Here is an 11,893-nt window from a genome sequence, read left to right on the forward strand (position 1 = left end):
GTTTTCAAAAGAAAAAACGTATTATGGAAATACGATTTGGAATGTAGGTTCTATTACATGAAACTGCAGGGGCTCTTTAGCAAAATTACTAGCCGAAACTGGTATCAGCCGATCTAAGCCGTTGGATCGAATCTAGACGGCTTGGATTAGATCGGGGAGAGAGGTGAGAGAGAGAGAGAGAGAAACGACCAGTGGTGATCCTGGTGGCGGTGCCATGGTCGGGCACGGCTTGACCTCACCAGCTTTCTTAGAGAAGGGCCTATGGTCCACGATTCGACGAATTGATAGCACATGGAGCAAGAGGGGATCAAGACGAACTCATCAAGATGGATCTCGGTGACTTGGAGCGGACGGAGATGGCTGGGGGCTCGGCGGTGGCAACATCTAGGGTTGCAGCTTGGCGGCTACAAGCTCCGGACGAGGCGAGGTGGCTTCGGTGACATTGATGGGAGGTGGCACGGTGCGGGCTACTATTTAAGAGGCAGTAAAGCTTGGCGCGCACGGCATCGGACGACGCTGGGGCGACAACGGACTCTCGCGGCGGCGGAGTCCGGCATGGACACGGTGCAAGGTAGAAGACGAGAGGACGCTGACAGGCGGGTCCCACAAGTCAGCGACAGGAGAGGCGTGGGAGAGAGGGGAAGAGGCACGGGCGATGCGGCTATGTCGGGCGGTGAAGCTGGGCCGCGCTGAGTAGGGAGATGAGCAGGCCGCGGGAGACGAGGGCAGCTGGGCCGCTACGGAAGAGAGGGGAGCAGGAACGGGCCGACTGGCCTGCGAGAGGAAAGCGGGGCAGGCCGGCGGGCCGAATGGAGTGAGAGGGTGAGGTTTTCTTTTTCTTTTCTTTTTATTTCAACACCATCTTGAATCATTTTCAAAAACACTTTGAAACGTTTTGAATTTAGACCAAAACCACTCATTACAAAAATACAAATGCACTAACATGAATGCACCACAATGTTGCTTAGCCCTATATTTTCTAAGTTTTTTTATAAGTTTCAAATGCTCACAAAAATGAATAAATAAATTATTTTAAGCTATTTTAAAAACAAGCAAATTTTAGGGTGTTTCAGCAGACTGTGATACAATTGATGGCCGGGGAAGCCGGGGCAGGAGAAAGCTGTCTCGTTTTGAGTTTCAGCCTGCCCGACCGCTCTTGACCGGCGCTTGTGCCTGTCGGCTGTCGCTCGCCGACCACGCGTCACCTCGGTTGACGTGCAAATCACACCATCGCGGGAACCGAGACGAGACACCCTGGTAGCTTACCGGCCACCGCCTCGCGTGGTCTATTTCTGTTTGCAATGCCGTAGAGTCTGTGTTCGTTTGGTATATGAGTCGGTGAAGAATAATATTTTTCTCTCGTAATAAATAAGCGAACATTATTTTTAGTCATGATTTTTCAAGCAAAACAAATAAGACCTAGTTTGTCGAAATTTCGTGGAAGCCTTTAAATTAATAGAGTAAAGTTTAGGAATATCACATTGGCTATTATATCGAGATGTCAAATGAGAGTATTCGGATAGTAATAATAAAATAAACTATAAAAGTCCTCAGTAATCCGCGAGATAAATTTATTAAGTCTGATCAATCCATCATTAGCACATATTTACTATAGCACCATATTATCAAATCATGAACTGATTATGCTTAAAAAATTCAGTCTCATAAATTAGGCATAATATATGCAATTAGTTATTTTTAATCTATATTTAATATTTCGTACATATATCTAAATATTTGAATGTGATAGGAAGTAAACCTAGGGAGTAACTAACCAAGGAACCCGGGCCGGGCGTCTTCCTCGGCATCCAGCGACTTGGGTGACCGTGATCACGATCACGGACGTCTTCCCTCGCCTCCTTCCTCGACGACCGACCGATGAGCATCATAGTTCACAGCACCCCCACTGCCTTTTCTTGCATTGCAATTTTACGCGGCTCGCTTCCGACTTTCGTAGAATCACAACAGTCACAGCACCCCAACGGCTTAACACAAGCCGCTAGCTAGCTGCCCATGTCAACACCTTTGAGCCAAGGGAAGAAATGCCATAATAAATCGTTTAGGCGAGATATTAACCAAAGACCAAAGGATGAAAAACAAAGAAGGCTGCAAACTTAGACCTCTACAGGTGTGTTTGGTTCCCTAGCTTACTTCTAGCCTGGCTAGAATCTAAGACTAGATAGCCCAAATCTGCCTCTAGCAAGTCAAGATGAACTTATTTGGTTGCTTACACTATTTACATCCGAGTAGAAACTAGTTTGTTTGGTTAGGTGGTTTGGCTTGGATAGAGCTAGTCACTTCTTCTCTGTGCATGTAACTTCACCACCTTTGAGGCAATTCGTCGAACACGTGGAGAGCGCACCTCTCACAGCACACTACCTATCTTCGACCGACACCGCATGCTCCCAAGATGCATGTGTGAGCTCCACGACTCCTCCTCTCCCTCCGTAGACAGCGAGCACTTGGGGAAGTCCGACGGGGCTGCGGTCGACTCGTCGCCATAGGAGCCGTTCTTGGACCCTGCCAGGGACTAGCAGATGGCAGTGAGTTTGGCGTCCACAGAGGCATGGAGTGGGCCAGCGAAGTGTGCATCGTCGCGGTGGAGGGACAGGAAGTTGAGGTGCGCCATGTCGCCGTTGAGGTGGAAGGTGGCCTTGTCGTAGGCGAGCACCGCATCCTCAACGATGTCGAAGGTGCCGAGCCATAGCCATGTGCGGTTCTTGGGGAGGCGGCGCGTGTGCGAGCTCCATGTGGGGAGGAGCACCGACAGATCTCACCAAAGGGAGGTGAGGCGAATGAAAGGTCCTAATATGACTAAATAGGGTTGAATAGCCTATTTAAAAACTCTACAAAGCACAAGAACAATTGATTAGTATAATAAATGGGGTAATGCAATTTGCTCTAGCTCTACAAGGATTGCAAGCCACCTATCCCAATAATTCAAGTTGCTATGATCACTAGGCACACTCAAGAGCGAAGTCACTACTCACTAAGAGCTCTTAACAAGGCTACACTAAAGAGCTCCACTAGGTGAAACTAAGCTACCAAATAAGCTCTCAATTCTAGCTACACTAAAGAGCTTACTATAACTAGTTTGCAAGAAAGTAATGAAGTGAGTAGGGTGATAATACCGTCATGTAGAGGAATAAACCAATCACACTATGATGATAACCAATCACCAGGAGAAATCCAATTATAAGAATAACACATGATTTTTCTTCCGAGGTTCACGTGCTTGCCGGCACGCTAGTCCCCGTTGTATCAACACTTGGTGGTTCAGTGGCTAAGAGGTGTTGCACGAATCTCGTCCAACAATTGGACACCGTAAAAACTTACCCACAAGTGAGGTAACTCAATGACACAAACAATTTACTAGAGCTATCTTGTGGCTCTTCGCCAGGAAAGGTGCAAGACCCCTCACAATCACTAGAGCCGGCCACAAACAATCACCAACATGTGCCGAAGCTCCTTCGCTGTTCCAAGCCTTCTAGGTGGTGGCAACCACCAAGAGAAACAAGAAATCCGTAGCCACAACGATCCCCAAGTGCCACTAGATGTAATCACTCAAGCAAATACACTTGGAATCACGACCAATCTCACTATGATGATGAATCAATGATGGAGATGAGTGGGAGATGTTTGCTTAGGATCACATGGATGTCAAGTATGTCAAAGTACCAAGAGAGTGAGCCCCAAGCCGGCCAACCCCTTTAAATAGAGCCCAAGAGCTCAAAGAGTTGTTGGACCTTGTAAGCGTGATCGAACTCACCTGATCGGATGCACTCCCGCGTCCGGTCCACCGATGCCTGCCACGTGTCCTTCCTTCAAACCTCAGCTGCTAGATCCCAATGGTTAAAACTCAGAGTCGGCGCTGTTAAGTGATGACCGGACACGACCCTCAAACTGACCAGGACTTAGGCCGCGTAGTGTCCGATCAACAACAGAGAGGTCCTAGAATAGAAAAACAATGACCGGACACAGTCAGGTCCAAGGTGAGCTGATGCGCCCCTGTGTTCGGTCCACACAGCGCTCTTCTCCGCATGCCTACGATTTGATGCCAGCGTATGTCAGCACTTGATCTGATGCGTGCCCTGCACGTCCGATCGCTCGTTGGCTCCTACGTTCGATCACCAGTCTAGCACCGCCTCCTCAAAAAACACTAACTGAATGCACCGCGCACGTCTAAGGCCAGCGTCCGGTCTCTCTTCTTTGCTCTCAGGCCAGCAACACCTCCACTGCTATAATTGACCGGACTCAGCTAGGCAGTGTACGGTCAGGACAAAGCCAGCAGTCCAGTCCTCTGCCTTCGCCCCCTTTTCTTTTTCTAAGTCCACAACCACTTCGCCCTTGCTTTCAACTTACTAACCACAAAATCTAGAACTTGTATGCACGTGGGTTAACATTTTTAAAGCATTTTACAAGGGTCAACGTTAGCACACTAGGTTCCTAAATGCATATGCAAGAATCATGTCACCTAGTGGAACTCGATAAACTGTTTGGCCAAAGATTTTCCCTCTTTATAGTACGGCTATCGATTCTAAATGTGATCACACTCTCTAGTGTCTTGATCACCAAAACCAAAATCCTAAGCAATACCTTTGTCTTGATCTCCATAGGGTTTTGTTTTTCTCTTTCTTCTTTTCCATGTTAAGCACTTGATCATCTTTTGGTCATCGCAATCCCCCATGATCTTCCTCTTGCTCCACCATTTGGAATGGACTATCCTCTCTTCTATACACACTTAGCACTTAGGATTAGTCCATAGGTTTTATCAATTATCCAAAATTAAACTAGGGTTTTTAGCGACTCAGTGCGAAGGCTGGCCAGAGCCTAGCTCTACGTTTTTCTAGAGCCAGGATAAGATCCTTGGGATGGCTTGCTGGGACCTGACTAGGAGGCTTGTTCAACCAACCAAATAGACTCAAGTTGGCTCCAAGAAACTTGCTTAGGGGATAGCCATGGAACCAAATAGGTCCTATCCTCCTAGATCAGGCCGACTGGCCCAGTAATACCCCATCTTGGGTGTGGGCCACATATCAACCATAGGCCCCAGCAAGTATCGGTGAAAATGGATCAGGGTTAGGTAGATATAAATGGTCCGAGTATTGATGGATACTACAGATCTCATAATAATGCATTTCATATTTACATGAAGTCAATAGTTGGACACAAATATTCCCTCTGGTTTACTAAAAGTTGTCATTTTGGACAGCGACACGGTCTCAAAAAAATAACATTAACCACTACTTTTTAGCTATAAAATATTTATAAAATATAGTCAATATATACTTTTATAAAACTATATTTCGAGATGAATCTACTTATATCACTTTCATATTTTCAAACTTAACCCAAAAGAATTTATTTGTAGTTAAAGTTAAAAATGTTTGACTTAAGACAACCTCAAAATGACATTCTCTAGGAAATCGAAGGGAGTACTTTATTTCATCTTAATGGAATCACAATCGAACATTGATAGTGTTAGATGTAGACAAGAAGCTGAAAGGTCCTAAATGGCTAGAGGGGGGTGAATAGTCTACAAAAATCTTTACAAATACACTAGAGCAAAGGGTTAGTAACCTAAATGGCAAAATGCAATTTTGCTCTAGTGCTACAAGGGTTGCAAGACACCTATACCAACAATTCTAGTTGCTATGATATCTAGGTGCACTGAAGAGCTATGTCACTAATTTACACTAGCTGTGCTAGCTAACAAATATCAAGAAGCTAAGCTGGCTACTCAACTAACTAGCAAGAGAGCTACTCTACTCAAACTACAACTACCACTACACAAGTGGGTATGAATGTAATACAAGTGATAGAGTGTTACCAATGTCGACAAGAGATAATCAATTACAATATGAATACCAAGAGATGACACCAAGATTTATCCCGAGGTTCACTTGTTCGCCGGCAAGCTATGTCTCCGTTGTGTCACCCAACACTTGGTGGTTTGACGGCTAATAGGTATCACACACCTAGCCCACCACTTGGGCACCGCAAGAACCTACCCACAAGTGAGGTAGCTCAATGACACGAGCAATTCACTAGAGTTACCTTTCGGCTCTCCGCCGGGGAAGGTACAAGACCCCTCACAATCACTGGGAAATGCCCACGAACAATCACCAACTCGTGTCAATGCTCCTCCACTGCTCCAAGCCATCTAGGCGTCGGCAAATGCCAAGAGTAACAAGAAATCCGTAGCCACAATGATCCCCAAGTGCCACTAGATGTAATCACTCAAGCAAATGCACTAGAAATCACTCCCAATCTTACTTTGATGATGAGTCAATGATGGAGATGAGTGGGAGGCGCCACAAGTCTATTTATAGAGCCCCAAGGCTCAAAGAGCCACAGGGAGCTCACAGACACGACCTGGACTCACTAACTAGACGCACCCTAGTGTCCGGTCGGGTGCGTCTGGACAGCTAATGGTCGCCGCGTGGCACCGCATTTAACCTCGCCCGTTCATCTCCAATGGTCAGTAGACTTTGGGCACGTTGATTAAGTGATGACCGGACGCTTTGCTCTAGGAATAGACATGCCAGGCCAGAGTCCGGTCAGTACTCCCATGCACCAGCAGCACTCGCACCGGAATGCGACACACAAGTGACCAGATGCTCCATCAAGTGGAGTCCGGTCATTCCTAGTAAGGGTCTAGAGAGGGATTTTCTTGACTCGACGTGTCTGGTTAGAGACGACCTAACACGCCCAGTGTTCGATCCTCACTTGCTCTCAATTCACTTGCGCCATGTCACACTAATCGGACACGAGAACAGTGTTTCCCTGGCGTCCAGTCGTGCCACCTCTTCAGCATCCTAGTCATTGACCAAGACTTACGCCTCTTCTGCGTTGAGTGACCGGACACAGTCAGGGAGGGTCCGGTCCCTCCTAGCTAGAGTCCGATCGTGTACCTTCGCCTACTTTTCTATTTCTATCTCCTCAAACACTTCACCCTTACTTCCAAGTTGCTAACCACAATTTGTACAACTCATGTGCCCGTGTGTTAGCATATTTCAAAGCATTTTCAAGGGTCAATTGTTAGCACACTAGGTTCCTAAATGCATATGCATGAATCACTTCATCTAGTGGCACTCGATAACCGCTTAGCCAAAGATTTTCCCTCTTTATAGTACAGCTATTGATCCTAAATACACTCACACCCTCTATGGTGTCTTGAGTGCCAAAACAAAAATCTATTTGATACCTTTACCTTGATCAACACTTGGTTTTTGTTTTTCTCTTTCTTCTTTTCCAAGTTGGAGCACATGATCATATCTTTTGGTCATCACCACTACCGTGACCATCATCTAGCTCCACCACTTGGCTTTGGACCATCCTCTCTTGTCTACACAATTAGCTCAAGGATTAGTCCATAGGTTTCATCAATTATCCAAAACCAAACTAGGGCTTTCAATCTCTTCCTTTTTGGTAATTGATGACAACCTTTTCACAAAGATATTAAATAAAATCTTTTTGGATTCATGTTGCTTGCCCAAGCATTTTACCATTTGTAAAGAATATGGACAAGTTTCATAAACCTAAATTGGTAGCATTACCTCCCCCTACATATGTGCTAAGAGTTTGGATTTGAAAGCTTGCACATATGCATAGATAAGAAGTGTGGGTGAGTAATGACTACCAAATGATGCTAAGGTGTAAAGAATGGACCTTTGAAGCGTGATACCAATCGGAGTTGCCATTTGAACACCATCCTTAGCACCATGGTTAACTAGATACCACTTGGAAAACACAAACACTAGATACCTCATGAGATCAACATTATAAGCAATACTCTAGTACCACTTGATAAAGCATGTGAATATCTAGCTATCATCCTTTGCATACTAGTTGTTCATTTCATCAATCATTTTCTATAATCTAGCATACACCACACAAGCATGGATATGGAATTTTAAAACTTGTGCCATGCTAGCAAACATAGGTAATGCACATTCAAATGCAACATACAAGTTTATGAGCTTGCTCCCCCTACTTGTGTGCTTCAAATTTTAATTGATCCCCTTCCTTTGTCAATTCCCTTTCTATCTTTGTAATTCTCTCCCCTTTTAATATCTTTGGGAATTTCTCTCCCCTTTTGTTATTAAATAACACAAAAGGTGAGCTTAAATTTTAGATAGGTCAGAGTGAGACCATGTTAAGTGAGGATCATTTTCCCATATTTGGTTCAATCAAGATCATGCACCAAACATATTTAACTCGGTTTGATCCAATGGCAACCTTCTTCACACCTCATTTCAAGGGTTATGTTGACAATGTTGAGTTAAACACTTATAGCTCATTTTCTAGATTAAACACTAGGTTCACAAGCCCACAAACATATCATATGCTACCACTGATCATGTTAAGCATAAAAGCAATAGTGGTACCATACAAGCACCAAATTTATTTGATTTTCATGAATAAGCCTAAGACATGTGAGGAATGACTAGATGCACTAAACAAGTCCCTAGCAAAGGATGAATGACATGTCAATCAATTTTACCTTGCTTTGCTCGAAGGAGAGCCATGTAATATATGTGGGGGTGCATTCAGCACATATTTGAGAAGTCAAGTATGTTTCAATTCATTCCTTAGCTTGCAAAACCTCTTCTCATCAAGTGGCTTGGTGAAAATATCGGCAAGTTGATCATCGGTGCCTACACTCTCAATGCAAATGTCCCCTTTTTGTTGATGATCTCTTATGAAATGATGACAGACATCTATGTGCTTTGTTCTTGAATGTTGAACCAGGTTGTTGGTGAGCTTCACATCACTCTCATTTTCACATAGCAATGGTACTTGTTTGAACTTGATTTCAAAGTTACTCAAAGTAGCCTTCATCCAAAGTAATTGAGCACAACAACTACCGGCCAAAATATACTCCTGCTTTAGCGGTTGAAAGTGCTACACTATTTTGCTTCTTTGATGACCAAGATACAAGTGATCTTCCCAATAGTTGACATGAGCCCGATGTGCCCTTTCTCTCAACTTTCCATCTCGCATAATCGGAGACCGAATATCCAATCAACTCAAATCTAGCTCCTTTAGGATACCACAATCCAATATTTTGTGTAATGCTTCAAATACCTCAATATTCTCTTTGTTGCTTTCAAATGACTCTCTCTTGGTGAGGCTTGAAATCGAGCACACATGCATACACTAAACATCACATTCGGCCTTGATGTGGTCACATAGAGTAGGCTTCCAATCATAGACCGATACATCTTTTGATCCACCATGTTGCCACTAGCATCACTATCCAAGTTTCCATTTGTCCCCATAGGTGTACTAATTGCCTTTGTATCATTCATTCTAAACTTCTTGAACATGTCTTTGATGTACTTGCCTTGACTCACAAATATGACATTCTTCATTTGCTTGATTTGAAGACCAAGGAAGTAATGAATCTCTCCAATCATGGACATTTCAAACTCATTTGCCATCATCTTTCCAAACTTCTCACAAAAATCTTGATTGGTTGATCCTATATGATATCATCCACATATATTTGCAACATAAACAAGTCATTGCCTATCTTCTTGGTGAAGAGAGTGGTGTCAACCTTGCCCATCTTAAATCCCTTAGAGAGTAGGAAATCCCTCAACCTCTCATACCATGCTCTTGGTGCTTGCTTCAATCCATACAAAGCCTTCTTCAACTTGTAAACATGGTTGGACTTCTTCTCATCTTCAAAACCTAGGCTGTTGCTCAACATACACAAGCTCATTGATGTACCCATTGAGAATTGCACTCTTCACATCCATTTGGTATAACTTAATGTTGTGGGCACAAGCATAAGCTAACAAGATCCTAATTGCTTCCAATTTTGCAACCGGAGCATATGTTTCACCAAAGTCAAGAGCTTCAACTTGTGTATAGTCTTGTGCTACCAATCTTGCTTTGTTCCTTACAACTTTCCAATCTCGATCTTGCTTGTTCCAAAAGACCCACTTGGTTCCAATCACATTATGATCCTTAGGCCTCTCAACTAATTCCCATACTTGATTTCTTGTGAAATTGTTTAGCTCTTCATGCTATAGCATTGACACAACCAACATCCTTCAAAGCTTCATCTATCTTCTTTGGTTCAATGGATGACATAAATGAGAAATGCTCACAAAATGATGTCAATCTTGACCTTGTTTGCACACCTCTTGAGATATCACCAATTATAGAGTCCAATGGATGATCTCTTGCAACATTTGTCGGTTGGAGCACTTGAACTTCATTGCTTGCACTTGGTTGAACATTTGGTTAAGATGATAAACTAGCCACTTGTTGTTGATCTTGCACTTGAGCACCACTTGTACTAGCTTGATTTTGATCATGAGAACCACTAGCGTGCACATTTGAGTTAGAGAGCACTTGATTCTTATCATCTTCAACATCAATCACCTCTTTAGGCCTTATATCACCAATGTCTATGTTCTCCATTGCATTGACAAAATGAGTGCCTCTCACAGCATCTAGATTATCATCTTCATCTTGGAAACCCTTGGTTTCATCAAATTCAACATCATGAACCTCCTCAAGAGTACCACTTGCCAAATTCCAAACTCTATAGGCCTTGCTTATAGTGGAGTATCCAAGTAAGAACCCTTCATCACATTTCTTCTCAAATTTGCTCAATCTAGTGCATTTCTTCAAAATGTAGCATTTGCAACCAAAGACTCTAAAGTATGCAATGTTGGGCTTTCTTCTATTCAATAGCTCATATGGTGTCTTTTCCATCATGGGGTGACAATAGAGGCTGGTTGCTATAGTAGCAAGCCATATTGATTGCTTCGGCCCAAAAGAAATGACTCACATTGTACTCACTAAGCATAAATCTTGACATATCAATGAGTGTTCTATTCTTCCTCTCAACAAGGCCATTTGATTGTAGAGTGTACTTGGTCGAGAAATGATGTCTAATTCCAAACTCATCAAATAACTCATCAATTCTAGTGTTCTTGAATTCACTACCATTGTGACTTCTTACTTTCTTGATGGTTGTCTCAAACAATTATGTATTCTCTTGATGAAGTTTTGAATGTAGCAAACCTATCACTCTTATCAACAAGAAAGAAGACCCATGCGTATCTTGTGAAATCATCCACTATCACAAATTTATATTTGTTTTCACCAATACTAGTGTATGTTGTTGGCCCAAACAAATCCATGTGCAATAACTCAAATGCCTTAGATGTGCTCATCATGCTCTTCTTAGGGTGTGTGTTACCAACTTATTTTCCGGCTTGACATGCACTACATAGCTTATCCTTCTCAAGTGTGACATCTTTCAAGCCCCTTACTAGATCATGCTTAATCAATTTATTCAATTGTTTTATTCCAACATGACCAAGCCTTCTATGCCATAACCAACCCATGCTAGACTTAGTAAGCAAACATGTTGACAATTGAGCTTCACTAGCATTAAAATCAACTAAGTATAGATTCTCATATCTAAACCCTTTGAATATCAAATTAGAGCCATCTACACTTATGATCTCTACATCATCCACACCAAATATGCACTTAAAACCAAGATCACAAAGTTGTGCTACCGACAATAAGTTAAAGTTCAAGCTCTCTACTAGCAACACATTGGATATGCTCAAGTCATTGGATATTGCAATCTTACCAAGCCCTTTGACCTTGACTTTGCCATTATCACCAAATGTTATACCACCAACCCCATTGCTATCATTTGTATTGATTGAATTAAACATTCTTGAATCACCGGCCATGTGTTATGTGCACCCACTATCAAGCACCCAATGCCTTCCTAGGCTTTGTAATTGACCTTCCAAAGAAGATCAATTCTTTTTAGGTACCCAAACTTGTTTGAGTCCTTGCAGGTTAGTCACTAAACTCTTTGGTACCTAAATAGCTTTCTTTGAGTCCACAA

The sequence above is a fragment of the Miscanthus floridulus genome, chromosome 13 (genome assembly GCF_019320115.1).
Source record: "Miscanthus floridulus cultivar M001 chromosome 13, ASM1932011v1, whole genome shotgun sequence".
NCBI lineage: Eukaryota > Viridiplantae > Streptophyta > Magnoliopsida > Poales > Poaceae > Miscanthus > Miscanthus floridulus.